The sequence below is a fragment of the Orbicella faveolata genome, unplaced genomic scaffold, assembly GCF_042242905.1.
Source record: "Orbicella faveolata isolate gen_17 unplaced genomic scaffold, um_ofav_v1 contig_13, whole genome shotgun sequence".
Lineage (NCBI taxonomy): Eukaryota > Metazoa > Cnidaria > Anthozoa > Scleractinia > Merulinidae > Orbicella > Orbicella faveolata.
Window position 1 is genome coordinate 22,451,893 of NW_028301540.1, and position 16,979 is coordinate 22,468,871.

Genomic DNA, 16,979 nt, shown 5'->3' on the forward strand with positions numbered 1-16,979 from the left:
GACCAAAGGACATACTCATGATAAACTAGTGTACGAGGAAACATCTTCATCGACAAATTTTCTCTCTATTGTTTTGTTTTGTGTGTGTATGTGTGTAGGATAAAGAATACATTCAAAAAGGCAAAGAAACAATGGAGAAAACTTGGGAATTAATGGTCCTCAATGATGGTTCGGAAATCTGAAAAAGTTAAGGTATGTAGCCAAAATCTTAAGAACTGACGTTAAAAGAAACTTAATATTGTTTTTTATGACTCGCAACATGACCAACTCTTCAATCCTCTTGTTTAGGATGGAGTTGTAGTAGAAAGCAGAGTGATCCCCAGTGGAAAGAAAATCTACAGATTAAAGGTAATTGGTGTGTAAGGACTTTTGTTGTGGATCATATTCGTCAGTTATTTAAAAAACACAGCCACTCTCGGGGGCTTTAAAAGCTGTCACATCAACTTTATGCCTCTACAGTATTTTCTGTTGCTTGGCAACCACAGGATTGGTCATGGTGTCAGAAGTAAGGTATTGCTAAAAAGCCACCGCCCAATTTCTAGAGCTCAAGGAAACAAAACATTTAGGAAAGAATTAATTCTGCAGGTCCAGGGGACGAGGGGACGAAAAACACCTATCATGAAAATGTACACTTTTCCGATGGAAATTACGAAACAAAAAGCTCAAAGCTTGCGGATGAAAATGCGAAATGCTGAGCTGTATTTGAAAGAAGCTACAGTTATTTACGGCTTGCAGCAAGATTACCCGAACTAGCTTCAAAGCTGGAAAGACTAAACTGCTCCTTCTATTCAGAGTACAAGAGAGAATCTCAGAGCAAGCTTTCAACTGATCACGCTTCTGGTGATCGTTGTACATGTCGAGTTGTCGCTATTTAGCGAACGAGCGTTACTGCGCTCTGTGAAAGTGTTTTTAGAGCATTTTTACAAAAATAAAGCTTCTCATTATAAACAGAGACAGCTCAATTGGTGCTTTCCGTCGTTGTTTTACTTCGTAAGTTTAATTTCTGCCTTCGTAACAAATATTATGTCTGAAAACGAGGCATTCACTAGGTCAGGAATTTGTTTGTCGGAATCTAGCAAAACTCGCTCTTTTAGTACACTTTAAAAACTGCAGTAGCCTCCATGCAGCTACGTTTATTGCAGACAAATTAAGTTCGTTTCCATTGCATTTGTCTGAGTCACAGGGATGTTTAATTTGGGTCAAGTTTGTCAAAATGCCGAAGCAAAAATTTGAAATTCAGCTTACCCTGCATATGTTCTCTGATAAAGCACGCTGTTTCAGCCAATCAGAATGCGCCTTATATAGAAACGTTATTATAATTAGTGATCAATGCCTTTGTTCATGATCAAAGGACTCTTTAGATGCCAAAGCGGAAGATGTGTTTAACCTGGTTGTTTTGCATCCTGAGGATGCTCCTAAATGGGGAGGAAACATTACCTATTCCTGTGTAAGTATTTCGCTTATAACTGTAGAAATGGAGTACGTATGCCATTGCTTGTGCCTTTGGTTGCTGAGAAATTATTTTTGTCAATTATTGCAGCCATCGGCGCGATGGCCTCATGATTTAAGCAGGCGACTCTGGATCGAGCAGTCTGGGTTCAAGCCCTGGCCAGGGACATTGTGTTGTGTTCTGGGCAAGACACTTTACTCTCACAGTGCCTCTCTCCACACAGGTGTATGAATGGGTAATTCAATGCTGTGGGTAACCCTGCGATGGACTAGCATCCTATCTAGAGGGGGAGGGGGGTGGTGTAGGGGGTGGGGAGCAGAAATACTCTTAGTCGCTACAGAAACCGGGATAAACTCTAGCCTGTCGGGTCACTTGGCTCGTATGCAGACTTTACTTGTTGCAACCATTGCAACGATGATATGCAAAGGGCCTGAACAACTTTTCAATATCAGTTCAGCATTAATTTTGGATACGTTAAAACGGTAAAGTTCGATAAAGACTTTTAAGTTAAAAGGGCAATTATCCAAACATTTGGGGCTTCATTGTAGTTTTTCCAGTTTTTTAGAAACTAGGGAATACCATATGGGATCTACACTGCAGCCATTTTGTGCCTAGATGTCTATGCGCGTATTCAACAAATGTTTAATCGGGAAGTCGATTAGTTACCAGATAATTTTGTGTATTTTTTGACTGATCATAACCGGTCCGTAGCTTACAGTTCTTGTTGACGCTACGTCTAGAGATTTCGAACTCACGCTTTGTTGAGCATTGAGTGATCGAGCGAGGTTCGACTGGAGAAATAAATAAATATGCATGTGAAGAAGAGCCGAGCGATAATAAAAATATAGGACAGAATATTAAGACTTACAAATGTTTCCTGACTGTAGCGATGACGTTGAAGCTAGGTAGAGTATAGATTCCGCAACAGTATTAACTTGAAGCCAGAGAAACGTTGAAAAGATTGGCGCGCCAGGAAACCGTAGCATTTAAATAGTCCTAATTTGCATACATAAATGGCAAGCTAAAATAAAAATTCGCACGTGGAATCCTACACTGTGTAATTTCTTACGTCATCGAATGGATGAAAAGAACTGTGAGAGAACTAGGTGTGAGCGAATGACAGCCACTAACCCCTCCCCCCTCGTGCTCCGCGCACGCTTTGCTCGTGGCTCTTTTCGTATAATGTTAAATCTTTAGCCTTCAGAAAATTACAAGCTGTGAAAAAGTCCACATATCCTTTTTCTCATAATCAAGAAAAGGGATAGGGCGTATTTGAATTGTACTGCTCTGTCCCTGTAATTATTTAAAATCAGTTTTTGTAATAAGCTTTATTTTTTCAATGACAAATGTATACAAAACATATCCTACGTCACTAACAGACATCTACACAAATTATTTTGCTACTTATATTGTCACTTTGCGCTTTAGATCAAAGAAACGAGGACGATGGCTTTGCTTTCACTGTTTCTTTAGAATTATTATTTTTGAGAATACTCTGCTGAATTTTGATTATTGAGTTGTTGGATAATGTTTCGATGCACCATTTGATGTTTTCTAATTAACAGTTACTCCACGAGCGCGCGTTGGATATGAGATGGTAGATAGCTAACGAGGCGCGTGTTGACTGTAAACATTTCATATCCAACAAGCGCGAGTGGAATGAATGTTTTATTTAAAATGACCCCAAAATATAGAAGACTAAACTAAAGTGAAAATAAAAGCACCCCAAAAAATCACGCGTACGCTTACCACATTTATAGAGCATAGTATAATGGCTCATAACCCATGATGGCTAAGCCAATGAAAAGTCTGGAATTGCATTATTTAATGATCCAGTTTCTAATAAATATCTATATTTCGTTGGCAGGTTGTACGTCAAATTGATGACCATACAGATATTGTGTATAATTCCACTGGTGAGGCGGGCGGTGGTATGGTTGCTAGTCGGTATGTACGATAACAGAACATGGGGGATTTAAAAAAGACAGGTTTATAGTTTTTGTAAGAATTCTAACTTGAGCAAAAATGTTCCTTTTTTTGTGGTACTCAAATATCGCCTTGTCACTGTTGTCACTTCTAATGACTGTCGTAAATCCAAACAAAGTAAGCACAAAGAGCGTTTTCACTTGAGTGTCGAAATGAATTCGCGTTTGCTTTGGTTTTGCATTATTACGCTAAGCGATTGGCGTCCAAAAAATTCGCGCCGCTTTTTCATTGAATCATAAGTAAAATCAAAACTAATCGTGACTTGCTCGCGCAAGTTTTCCCGCGCTTCGCGTCGGCTACATGTTTTCGCTTAGAGTTTTGATTGGTTCACTGGAATGTCTGTGTTCTTCGTGATTGGCTAGAGTGATTACTTTTCTTCTGCTCAATTGAAAATCCGGGGGGGATTCTCCCTTATACGGGCTATATGGGTATGTGCAGCCCCAAAGGGTACGCTTTTTCAGCCGTTTTGGTCATAAATAGGGTATCGATTTTGACCATTTTGGTCTCGAAAGGATATGTTTTTTGCACTCTACTCTTGAATTCGGTATGCTTTTTGAGACGACGCCACTTTTTCGTCATTATCGATAAGACCATCAACAAAAGCCCTTCATAATGCCTTTAACATCGGTGTGAATCAGGGAACTAATTATACGACAGATCTGAAACAGGGTATTGATTGAAGGGTCAGGTCTTCAGAAGGGCATCAAATTTTTGGTTGGGTCATAAATATGGTCGGGAAAATCACAGATTCTGGCCTTAAATAGGGTAAGGGTATTAGGAAGCGGGCGGCACACCCTCATCGTATTTTTCTGGGAATACACTCCTCGCGGATTGAAAACCGCTCTATGCCCAATCACGACAAATGCAAATAGTGGAGCGAGCCAATCATAACTCAAATACTAAGTACTAAGTATGCGTGTAATCTGCAGGTTTTGTCTTTTAGCGCTCTTGAATAGCTAAAGAGACTTATTTCAGAACCTTCCCTAACCTACTGACGAGAAACCTTGTGTGGTTTCAGGGATTTTGTGAATTTGCGTCGTTGGGAAAAGCGAGGAGATGTGTATGTTTCGTGTAACGTGGCAGTTGAGTGTGAAGAAATGCCACCTAAAAAAGAACACATACGGTAGGGCTGCACTTTTTTTCTCTGATGAACAGTTTGGTACATGGATGTGATCTTTGAAGAGAATCCAATATTGTACCTTTTTTATCTTAGATCATACAGATATTTCGTACCCATATAAACGAATTCCATATTTTTCACGATTTAAAGAAGAGTAAAATACTTCACGTTTGTTCTCCATGGATACGAATGGTTTTCTGTTGCTCTTCTGGTGTTATAGATAAGAAGTCTATTTGATTGCAAGTGACGAAAAAATCTAGAAATGATAGGGGAAGAGAGCGAGCGCGCGAATAAGCACCATCTTGAATTCAGAAAACAGGGGAAGATTGGGAATGAGGCTGAGTAGGTTTATGCATCCAAGATGACCTCCATGGACTCAAACAAAATTAGTCAAAAATGCCTTCACTGCAGATATCATACTCACTTGGCCAAATGTGGGAAGGGTAAATACCTAATGGTACCTTTTGGTACGCTTTGGTCGCATATCAGGCTCGTCTGGTCTCGCCATGGTTATTTTGGCTCGACTGCGTCTCATCAAAATACGAACCATGGTTCGACCAAGCGCGCCTAATATGCCGCCGAGGCGTACCAGAAGGTGCGATTAGGTATAAATATAGTCATGACATTGCTAAGCTCAATTATGTGTATTTTTACTCCTTTGTTCAGAGGCACAAATGGTCCTGGTGGTTGGGCTATTCGAGAGGCTGAGGGTAATCCCTGCAGAACCGAGTATGTGTGGCTGTTTGATGTGGACCTGAAGGTAAATACACTCAGCAAGTCAAAGGACAAAGGAGTTTAATGCTGGACCTACAACGAATTCTCGTAACATGATTAGCCCAGCCGGGTTTACGTACACAAATTTAACTGTGTCTAGTGTGTATCTGGCATTGTAAAGTGTCAAGAGAAGATGACGAGTAAGAGAATTAATCGACCAAATGGAGTCATTTGTAGAGATGACACCCAGTGCTTTCTCGGATCATGGTACCATGCTCATTGTGTAGATGTTTTCTTGTCGGATAAAACTTCGCTTGGGTGCCCTGGGAAACACAGATTCCCTTCTCTTTCTGCTCGGTGAGAGGAAGAACTCTGTCTCGCAGGTTAGCGCCTGGGTTGTCCACGTGAGCAAAATCTGTGTCACAGGATTAGCTATTTCTAGGTCCTCCTGGGATTTCTGAACCAGGAGTGATATTTAAATTTATTACATGGCTAGCTCTGTGAGCGGGCAAGATGAATCAAATCCTGCGCTGTGATTGGCTACCCGAGCGGGCAAGATGGAGCTATCTTGCCCGCTCGGGACTACCCGCCGTGTCTTACAAGAAAAATTTCCCCGAAAGCCATATAATAAATCCTTTAATGGCCAAGCTTGTTCGGTCAAGATGGCTTGATATTGGCCTCGTTCTTTTTTTGCGCGTTTATGGACCTCGACTCCGTCTCGGTCCATAAACACGCAAAAAAAGAACATGGCCAATATCAGGCCATCTTGACCTCACACTTGGTCAATAACCCATACAACTTGAGAAAGATTACTTTGGGAATAAGTCCTATATGTCTCATCCTTCATCCGTTCTTGACCGTGTGTATATAAGGCAAATAATATGAAGATAGTTCGACATCGATAAACGTGAGAGACAAATGCGTATCACGAGTTTGCGTACGGCCTCGTAATGTTTTCGAGCTTTTCAAAACATTCAGACTCAGTTCATCCTCTAAATCACCACATTTTAAACGTGTTCATCTCTATGTTATTAATTATTATCTCGATTAACCATTAGCCTTCTTTTTCTGTTGAACAGGGCTGGTTACCTCAGTCAGTTATCGATGCAGCCATGTCATTCATGTTGTACTCCACTGGACAGGGTCTTAAGGCGTATGTCCGAGAAAATCTTGGCTGAACAGATTATGACGCAACTGCTGACGAAGCAATAGTGATGGCAAAAACCGGAAAAAAAAATTCCTACCGTGTCTACCGACACACCCCGCGTTGAAGAGGACGGTTAAGTTAGGGGGACATTTTGAAATACATACATCCCTAAGAGGTTCCGGTTGTTTACCATTGACGAACAATTTCTCGGAGTTTCGGATTGGAATTTCTGTTCGGAAAGACTTTGTTCCATTTGAAGATTTTGTGAAGCAACCGCCATTTTCTTCGAGGTGTGAGGCCGTGAAAGTCCAAAGGCTTGCAACTGGTACAAAAGGTACCAAACTGTAAATTGAACACAAATTTCCATTCAGATTAGCCCTACTGGAAAACGTGACTTCCTTTTCAAAAGTTCCGTTTCTCCCGCAAATCTTCCAGTAGACTGAACTGAAAATCATGTTCTGTTCTACTTTCCAACCGGAACTTCCAGAAATGTTTTTGTAAATGGCAAACAGACTTGATTTCTTGGAATATTGCTCAAGTAAATTTTTACCAATGCTTCTGCTAAGTGACACGTGGCTCTGATCACCCCGGGACGTACTTGCAGACAAAAATTATTTTTTTGACAATGCAGTTTTGAACTCCCCGATAAGTCGAGCAAAAAGTCGTTTCCCTTCGCTCAGTCCAACACTTATTTTACCCCCGATTTGATTTTTTGAACTACCCTATTTTTCAGACCAATTTGCGCTTCCCTTGGAGGTTCGAAAAATCGTAATTCCACAGTAATTAGACTATGTTCCTATCTATTGGCCCCTTTCTCTGAGAATGTACTCCAAGATGAAAAACTTTGAGCATTTGAAATGACATACCCTAAGCGTTACCAAACACAATTATTTGTCAAGCGCTAAAAGGTGTTACAAGTATCCCCTTCAGTGACAAGGACCCCCGTCCCTGTCTCCCGACAAAACAGACATACCTTTCACTAGGTGTTTTTGGTGAGAGCCTTGCTGTGTGAGTCTGAAAACCCTGAACACTAGGATTATTTTTGGAATTTTACTGTGTCACGACAGAAAAACCAAGCAGATAAAAGAGGATTGAACCAAAATCGATACGGAAAATTATAGCTGTGGTTTGATCTGCCATCTGATTGGTTCGTCGTGGCAAAGTCAAATCTCAGTGTTGACGCTTTGCTCTTTTGCCAAGTCAATAAGGAACTTTACAATGAACGTCTGTGATGTGATTTTGACTTCTGTTTGCAAAATTAGCCGTAAGGTAATAGACATATAAAATAATAATAATAAAGATATGGATAGTATGCAGTTGAACCCCGCTATTTCGAACTCTCAGGGGAAACGAAAAATAATTCGAAATATCAGGAGTTCGAAATAGCCGAGAGTAAATGAGTGAAGGGCAATTCTAAGGGAATTGGTTTTGAGTTCGAAATAACGAGGAATTTGAAATAACCGAGTTCGAATTAGCGGGATTCAACTGTATTTTTTATATCAGTTATCCTATATTCTTTCGGGCTGTGGGAAAAACTGATTGATTGTCCCAAATCAAAATGAAGCTCTGTTTATTTCTTGAAGAATATTCGACCTACATATCTAATACATTAATATTAGATTATTTATTGCATGGTTATCCTGTATATTACCTGTCTTGTTTTTTTTCTTACAGCTAGAGTTCTATGTTCTAAATTTTTCAGAGAACGTGATTTTATTATTGTTAAAATTGTTTTAGTGAATTTTGTTAAAAATATAATACGATTTACAAAGAAAGAAATGTTGAAAACACTGTTGAAAAGTGAAAGCTAAAGAAACAAATGGAGGAAACAACTTTCCCTAACAAAGATACTTTGTGCGCCTTAGCTCAAGACAAAACCGACATTAAATAGATACAATAAAATATAAATTTAACGATACTATACTTACTTAACTTTATGATTAGGTGAGGAAAGCTAAGCGCGTTCGTTCAATTTGCAGTGTTTTTACACAACTTTTTAGGTAAAGTTGTAGAATGTAAATGAATTAAAAGTTACTATAAAGGTTAAGTCAAATGTTTTTAAACAACTTGCCAAATTGTCGTTTTTCACTGCAGCTGTTATTGAATTTTCTTTAGACTGAAACCTGTACTTCTATAAATTGAGCAGAGTCATTTTTCAAGTTAGGTTTGGTGACTTTGGTGAAAAGTACCAGTAAATGCTTAAAAACTCGTGTTGGATACTTCGACTGTCATTTTGCCATTAGTGGTCGATTTTGGCTGCAATTATTTTGAGGGTCTCCCAAAACAATGACACTACTTGTCTTTGCTTTTTGAGCAATATCAAACATGGCGGCACCTTGTTCACTTCTTAGAAAACAGTCTCGATTTCATGCCCGTTTTAGGATATCATTTGTGCGATTAACTAACTCTTCTTTTCTCAAATCGCAAGGATCTTAATTATGCCTCTGCTTATATCAGATGTTGAATTAATTTCCAGCAGTTAGATTTGATGGGTTGTTATAACCACTCTTTATCAGTTGATGCTACAATCGTGGTACCAAAGAACTGCCCAATCATTGGTGAACACTCAAAACTTTAAGGTGGCTCTGGACCCTATGTACATATGTTTTTAAAACTTTGTTCAAAGTTTCGTCTTATCATGCAAATTCATCTTGTCGTTTTTGAATTACAAGCCCCTAAACCTGTGATTAGCAGGTCATACTGTTGCTATGGTAACCTATTGTTTCGCGAAAAGCATAACAACTTATTCACCAACGATTGGGCAGTTTTTTGATACCCTGATTCAACAAATAAAGAAGCCACCTGCAAAAATTTGGAAGCCAACTTACCGTCATCAACCCGTGTCCTGTTCTCTGATAAAGCACGCTGTTTCAGCCAATCAGAGCGCGCGTTATATGGAAACTTTATTATAACAAGTGATAAAGAGTGGTTACAATGACCCATCAAAATCTAACTGCTGGAAACTGTTTTGAGCCACCTTAACTGTCAATGTTTTGAAATGGACATTTTCATTTTGGTGTTTGATAAGCAGTCTTCAATTCTGTCTCTGACTGTCATTACTCAAACCGAAGTCTCCTTGGCGGTTATCATTCGGGTTGTCACATGCCATTCCAGAGGAGTGACATAGCGTCAGTTTTTTAAACAAAATTAACAAATAAAGAAGCCTCGACTGTGCTCTGTTCTGTTGTAAAGCACGCAGGAAGCGGTAGAGCACGAAAGAAGTGTAGGGGAAAACACGAGAGGTATTATAATAAAGTTTCCATATAACGCGCGCTCTGATTGGCTGAAACAGCGTGCTTTGTCAGAGAACAGGACACGGGTTGATGACGGTAAGTTGGCTTCCAAAATTTTGCTTCGGAATTTTGACAAATTTGACCCAAATTAAACATCCCCTGTGACTCAGACAAACGCACTGGAAGCGAGCTATTTTTCTGCAGTAAATATGGCTCACAGAGACCATTGTTAGCAACAGTAGTGTTAAAACTGTACTAAAATAACAAGTTTTGCTAGATTCCCGCCGACAAAACATGTACAGCTGCAGCGAAATAAACAAATTCTCAACCTAAACAGTGCTTCGATAAAGACATTATATTTGTTACGAAGGCAGAAATTATACTAAGAAGTAAAACAAGGACAGAAAACAACAATTGAACTGTCTCTGTTTATGATGAGAAGCTTTATTTTTGTAAATTTACAATTAAAAATGCTCATTTGCTCAAACAACACTTACATGCAGTGTAGTAACGCTCGTTCTCCGGTCATCTCAGCGAAGTAAACCGACGAGTGGTCAGTGCAAAACTTGCTCTGATATTCTCTTCTGTGCTCGAAGTAGAACCAGTGGGAGCCGTTAAGTCTTTCTAACTTTTACGCTAGTTCGGGCAATCTTGCTGCATGCGGCTACAAGCCGTAAATAACTGTAGCTCCTTTCAAATTCAACCCTGCATTTCGCATTTTCATCCACAAGCTTTGAGCTCCGCGTTTTGTAATTTCCACTGGAAAAGTGCTCGTTTTCATGGGCCACAATATGGCCGGATTCCTCTGGACTATAGACCTTTACCTGCCTTGAGATCCGTATTTAAAAATTAACTTAAAAGCGAACTTTGAAGGCATCGTTCTTCTCTCGAAAGCCGCTCAAACTCCTCGAAACTGAAAGCTTAGCTGAAGTCCAGTTTGTGATTGACAGCTGTCGCTTCGTTAGCCAATCAAATTATTTGAACAATTCTAACAAGGATTGTGATTGGCTTATTTTAGCGTGCTTTATCAGAGAACAGTGCACGGCTGACGCCACTTTTGCTCGTTTGGAAAATAAATTTTGGTTTGAAAATTCAGCCGAATGCGTGGGGAAATTATCTGATTCTTTATCATAAAACAAATAAAGAAGCCTCGACTGTGTTCTGTTCTGTTGTAAAGCACTTAGGAAGCGGTAGAGCACTCAAGAAGTAGGGAAAAACACTCGACTGCGTCTTGTGTTTTCCCCTACACTTCTTTCGTGCTCTACCGCTTCCTGCGTGCTTTACAACAGAACAGAGCACAGTCGGGGCTTCTTTATTTGTTAATTTAATTACTATCTTTGTAAAGCAACAGCAGTTTGTAATTATATTTTCTGTGTAGTGTGTATCCTGTAAGTTTTACCAAAGTAATGTAATTTTTAGCGTTAGTTCTTAGTGTTGCTGTTTAATTTGTATTAGCGCGAGAAGTGTGCTTTTTTTTCAAGCTATGGTCTATTTACAAGTGTGCTTGTAAATAGACCATAGCTTGAAATGGAGGCTCATGCCGCGGAATATTATAAAGAACACGAGTATATAAACAACAGCCTCCATTTGGCGCGAAAATATGTTCGGATATTTGCCTGCGGAAATTATGAGCGAGGTTTGGCTGCGGAATTGTGAGCTTCGAGGACAGATAATGTCCAAGAACAAATACCCGAGCATATTTTCAAAGTCAAATGGAGGCTATTGTGTTTATCATCCTTCAAATATTTTTCGCAACACGCGCAGTTTCGAAAATTGGTGAGTATTCTCGAATATTCCCAAGTTTTAGCTGGGGAATATTGGGTCACGTGACGCGTTTAGACCAATCGCGCGCGAGCGAAAATATTTGATGGATTATAAGGCCTATTATTTGTGTTAGAACAATAAAATAGGGTCCAAAAAAAGCAGAGTTTTGAGATGCTTTTGTGACAATTGTGGTAAGGCCGGCAACTACCTGGGCGGGGCCTCAAGGCGACGCTGAGGGGACTACACCTTAAAGTAACAGCGCTAACGAGGTTCCTCGAAAATTATGAAACTGAAAGGCCCTAAAGGTACAATAGACAATATTTCTCTTGCAAAAATGACGATAATGAAGTCATTTTTCACATGCTAGCGTAGTTAAGATCAATATCCTGAGTGTTTAGATCTAAATTTCAATTAGAGTGGCATTAGTACAGACATTAAATATATGATTTCCTTTATTTCCTTTTACCCGACTGAGAGAAGTTCAGTCCATTAAACATTCAGGCCCTCCATCCCACAGTTCCAGTCATATCTAAATGAAGAGACACTGTCTTAAGTTTTCTTTTCACTTCTTTTTATGGGTTGCGGCGTATGTTAGTTGTGAGTTTATTCCTAGTTATGGTAAGCTTCCTGTACCTTTGGCTACTCAGGCATGCGAATGAAGCGACAGAAGAAGTCCACGGCGGAGAATGCCTCAAAGTATATGTTTCACAAAGGATTCAGTGATATTGCCTGGTGAACAGGTTCCGGCTGGAAGGGCCAAAAAGGAACTGGCTTAGAGTGAAGTGGCCGAGGGGAGAACGGGATGGGGGTTGTGGCGTCTCTCCTCTCTCTCCCCTCCCCTCTTTCCTCCCGCTTTCTCTTCGCCCCATCGTCGACTAGAGAGCTTGTTCACAGGCTACTGCCTGGTTTTCTTGTTCGTTGAGGCTTTTTTGTTTCAGGAAATTAGTCTCTCGAAAAACGTTTTGAGCCCTACGATTACTTTTGTGCTTGGCAATATCAGTGCCGACGTGGAACGATGCGTTGTAGTGTGTTCATGAGAGCATGTCGAATGTGCCTCATCTTCCAGCAATAAATAACAGGGTTCAAAGATGAATTAAGAAAAAACAGGGTCCATGAAATGATAGCAAACTTCTTTAGAGCGATGCTCGGCCCGAGGATAGAACGCGCAACCAAAACAATCCAGCCAGGCGAATAACAAGCTAAAAATACCAGGTAAACGTAGAACACTCCAACAGCAGAATTCCGAAGAGACGAAAAATTTACCATGTTGCCATTCTGTGCTTCTTGCTATACTTGAAGGTCTATTATTTGGTTCCTGTGGCGTTTGAAAGCCAAATATATCCTAAAATAGGCTATTGCTGTAACAAGAAGACAAGTTACTCCGATAGTGGTGAAAATGGCGTAACTGATGCCAGTTGGAGACCAAAATGACATTGAAGAAAGAAATGCACTCAGCAGCCATATTGAGATCACCATTACAACAACACGCTTGTGAGTTACAAACTCCTGATATCTGAGATGAAGATGAATTGCCAAGAATCGGTCGACACTAATGGCCATGACACCGAAGAACGAAGCTTCAGAAAAGAAACCGATGACGATCGCTAAAACTTGAAAGACGATGCAATCAGGATAGCTGGTTTGCGATCGCGACCACTTGACCAAAAGTGAGACGTAAAATGGTTGTACCAGAGAACCGACACCAAGATCAGAAACAGCAAGACTCAGAAGCAGTGTTTTTAAAGGCTGCGGTATCGATGACGTTTTTCTTATCGCAAGGATTGTTGCAACGTTCAGCGCGATCGCTGTAAACGACAGAACACTGTTAAATACAATATTATAGGTGTAGGTAGAATAGAGATCTTGAGCATCGGAGGGTGAGGGAATGTACTGCAGTCCGTCACAAGAGGCCATCGCGATGACATCCAGTCGGGATTTCTAAGGACACTTTAATCTTGCTACAGAATAAGTTCACGAAAACAGCTTTCCTTTCTCCGCACCGGCGACTGCTGAATCAGATTTTTGACTGCTGGAAACTGTTACCACTCGGCGCGGCGTAGTCTTTTTCATGTCAGTACTGACGGGATCAGGCAGTAGCCATCGGCAAACAAGACTGCTAAGCTATGAGTTGCTCTGTCCGTGTTTCATAGCTTTTTAAAATGCATTGGAGGACTCTAGTGAAAAGCGCTCCTTCTTAACATTGACAGAACTATAATGAATACTCACTAATTTATGACAATTTGAAAACGATTATTACCTCACATTCTGACAAAATTAATAAAAAAAACTGATGATCCTTTAATCGACATGGCTTCTCCTCGAGAGCAACGCTTTTTAAAACGAACCCATTAAATTAATTATTACACCCTGGACTGAATTAAGAAACTTAATCATGATATAGATATATATATATATATAGATAGATAGATAGATCTATATATATATATATCATATTTTAAAATGAATAATTTGAATATCTGTTAAAATAGCGAAGTGCACGAAGATGTAACATCCATGTGTAATTTATAAAAGGCGAAACAGATTGTCGCAAGTTCATTTGAATGTGTCAGTTTTGTGTGAGAAAATACATCATATAGTAAATGATTGTCAAATTAAGATCATAAAGCTTAGAACAGCGATCGAATAGACATTGACATGTATTTTTTTTTTTTTAAAAATGACACAATGAATGATTAATTTAAGGTGCAATAAAGATTTTTAAATTCGTGCAGTAATGTCAGAATTAGAAGCTGCGATCACGAACACTTAACCATGACATCAACTGATAAAGATTCGCTAAAGACAATGGGTCTTGATTTGCAGACTTTTTTTGAGAAAATAAATTTATTTCCCAAAAGTGGGACAGTTCAAAAACGTTTTTGCCTAAAGCTCTTTTTGATCTGTGAACTCTCATTTATTTAACTGGGTACAGTGGTCATTGAGAAGCGAAGGGCGGGAATGAAATATATTGTGTTGCTCGCTGTTCAGTTCTGTGCCACTGCTGCGGGCTAAGAGATCATTAATTGTTGTGTTAATGGCGGAAGTACTTAGGTCCTAAATTGGAACTGACCAATCTCTTGAACTGACATATTCTATGAATGTCGCAGTTTTCTCTGGCTATTTTTTTAAGGAGACACCGGCCGTCTTTGTCTTATTGCCTGCACAACCTGTTATTTTCGCAGACTGTTGAGCGTACCACTAAAAGGAGGAAATGAGCACGAGATGGCAGAGAGGAAAGGAGAGAAATTCCCTCGCTTTAGTACTCCCCCTCTTTACGTTTAGGAATAAGCGACAGGCTGTAAACATTCTCAAGAGAAGATAATAATGGCGAGAGAGTGAATCCACTATATAGGCCTTACACCCAAGATAAGCCCTCTAAAAATATGTCGCCAGGCGCTTTGTGTAGGTGTTTTCGTAGAGGATCAAAATTAGTTTAAACCATTGACAACAGGAGCTTTTTGGCAAAAACGCATTAATTGGACATTTTGGAGATTTTCAGCATGGATATGAGCCAAATTAGCTCCAATCTACTCAAAAAAAGCATTTGCAACATGACAGGATGCCCGTTCTTTCCACTAGCATGCGCATAAATGTTTGGACGAGAAAGTGACCTTTGTCTTTAGGCTTTTCGTGTAAGTTTCTTTTTCCTTTTTCTCCTTTTCTTATCTTTTTGCTGTAGTTGCTGACCTTCTTTTGGGCTTGCTTCCAATTCAAGAGGTTACCGAGAAAGCACCATCGGGACGGGAAGTTCTTACCACGGAGTAGCCAAGCGTAATTGAGGAAATTTTGCTCCGAGTTTTTCATCCATATTTCGGGGGATTTTCGCGCACAGTTCAGCTCACTCTGATCTGGGTATCATTGGAAAGATCTTTCCTCGTGCAGAACTTAAGTATAAGTGATGCCAATTTTGGTCAAAGGTGATGACGTTAGAAGTGGCAAAATGGTCCCACAGGCGTCAATAGGTTAAAGTCGATGGAGCTGTCCACATGAGTACAATTATCATCACAGGATTAGTAGTATATAGGCTCTCCTGGGATTTAGGGACCGCTCATTATTTATCGCCTAGCTTTGCTTCTTGTTCAGACACGATCTATTTAATATAATGAAATGATCAATAGTTGTGCTTAGCTATTAAACGTGATACTCTTAAATGTTTAAGTTTGATGTAGATGTTGACAAAGTTCCATGTTTCAAATTCTTTTAAAAAGAAATCGGACGCATCACCTTAAGCAAGTTCAAATATTGACTCAATCAAAACCGTGAGAGAATCCCACAGACAAGGCCAATATAGGAAGAAAACACTGCAATAGCCTGTGTTGCAGGCGTCAACGGGGAAAGGGTTGAGAGGTAAAAATTAAAACGCGAAGAATTATAGACGCTGGCCTTGGGGTTGGGGTTTCGAACTACGAAGTTAGGTTTCGAGATGCCAAGTTAGCAAGGATTCACATTTCTTATTTCCGTGTGCGATGCCATCGTTCGAGGGGCGACAGCGGGCAAGGTGAAGCCGAGCGGACAAACTCTGCTATTTCTGATGCTCTTGTGGATGGCGCAACCCTAGACTTGGAAAAGTATAGGAGGTTTGAAGATCTTTCAGAAGAGGAAATCAAGCAAATGTCACTCCACACATACGAAGGGTACGAAAAGCGGATGGCGAAAAATGCCTGCTACGTATGAAGTCAGGTTGCTGAGAGGATTGATGACGTCCCTGTTCTTAAAGACTATATCAAGAGTAAGGTGAGTGAGCTTGCTGAGGAATTGTTCTTTTTCAATTCTGCCCATCTTAATAGATATCAGAACGAATCAGGAGGAAACAAACTGCAATTCATTGGTGCCGCATACTTCAGAAAGATCGAAACATTTTTTGAAGACCATTATATATCCGCGGAGAGCTCTTCATGGAATTCTGTTGTGATGCCTGCAAAGAGGAGACCTCCAGTCTCTGTTCTTGGTGTTCTAACAACAGATGGGTGGGACCACAGAGAGAAAGAATTCAACAACCTGTACCAGACCAGGAACAGGGACAAGGGCGGCAACCCTTTATTTGTCTTCCTCTTTTTTTTTGCCTGTTTTCGGTTTTCCCGCTCATTCATTGTTAGTGTTTTAGTCAGTTTTTTTGTTGTTGTTAAGCTTATATCGGCAATTCTAGTGTATTTCGGGGGGTTTTCTATGGGTGACTATATGTTGTTAACGTGGGTGGCGTAGATATTTTTTATCTCGTGGATACGGGGAATGTTTATTAGTGGCTCGCTTATTTTTTTGTTCGGAAATTGTTATTTAGGATCATACAACAGCTGGAGGGCGCGGAGGCGTACCGCTGGTATTTGTTTGCGTTTCTATTGAATGTCAAAGGTGATAATTTACCAAAGCAAAAAAATAGCTGTGAAATGGTGTCAAACCTCACCTTTGGGTGACAAAAAAAAAAATTATTATGGAAGGCAATGGGTGAGTGCTCGCCAGAAGAAAAAAACAATTTTATGGAAAAGGCAATGGGATATGTGTTCACCAGGAAAAATTATAATGGGTGAGAGTTCACCAAAAAAAAAAGCAATGGGGTGAGAGTTCACC

At 40.0% G+C, this 16,979-nt stretch overlaps 2 pseudogenes across 1 annotated transcript in view; one reads left to right on the forward strand and one right to left on the reverse strand.

Moving 5' to 3' along the window:
• The window catches only part of LOC149115626 (stAR-related lipid transfer protein 3-like), a 33,884-nt pseudogene extending 25,420 nt beyond the window's left edge, over nucleotides 1–8,464 (forward strand). Inside the window, exons 10-16 of the transcript XR_016206239.1 lie at nucleotides 99–192; nucleotides 289–348; nucleotides 1,352–1,447; nucleotides 3,318–3,397; nucleotides 4,455–4,559; nucleotides 5,223–5,316; nucleotides 6,350–8,464. The product of XR_016206239.1 is annotated as an stAR-related lipid transfer protein 3-like (transcript). The remainder of the gene's footprint in view (nucleotides 1–98; nucleotides 193–288; nucleotides 349–1,351; nucleotides 1,448–3,317; nucleotides 3,398–4,454; nucleotides 4,560–5,222; nucleotides 5,317–6,349) is intronic.
• Nucleotides 8,465–11,981: 3,517 nt separating this feature from the next.
• LOC149115630 (histamine H2 receptor-like) lies at nucleotides 11,982–13,763 on the reverse strand (annotated as a pseudogene).
• Nucleotides 13,764–16,979: the final 3,216 nt, after the last annotated feature.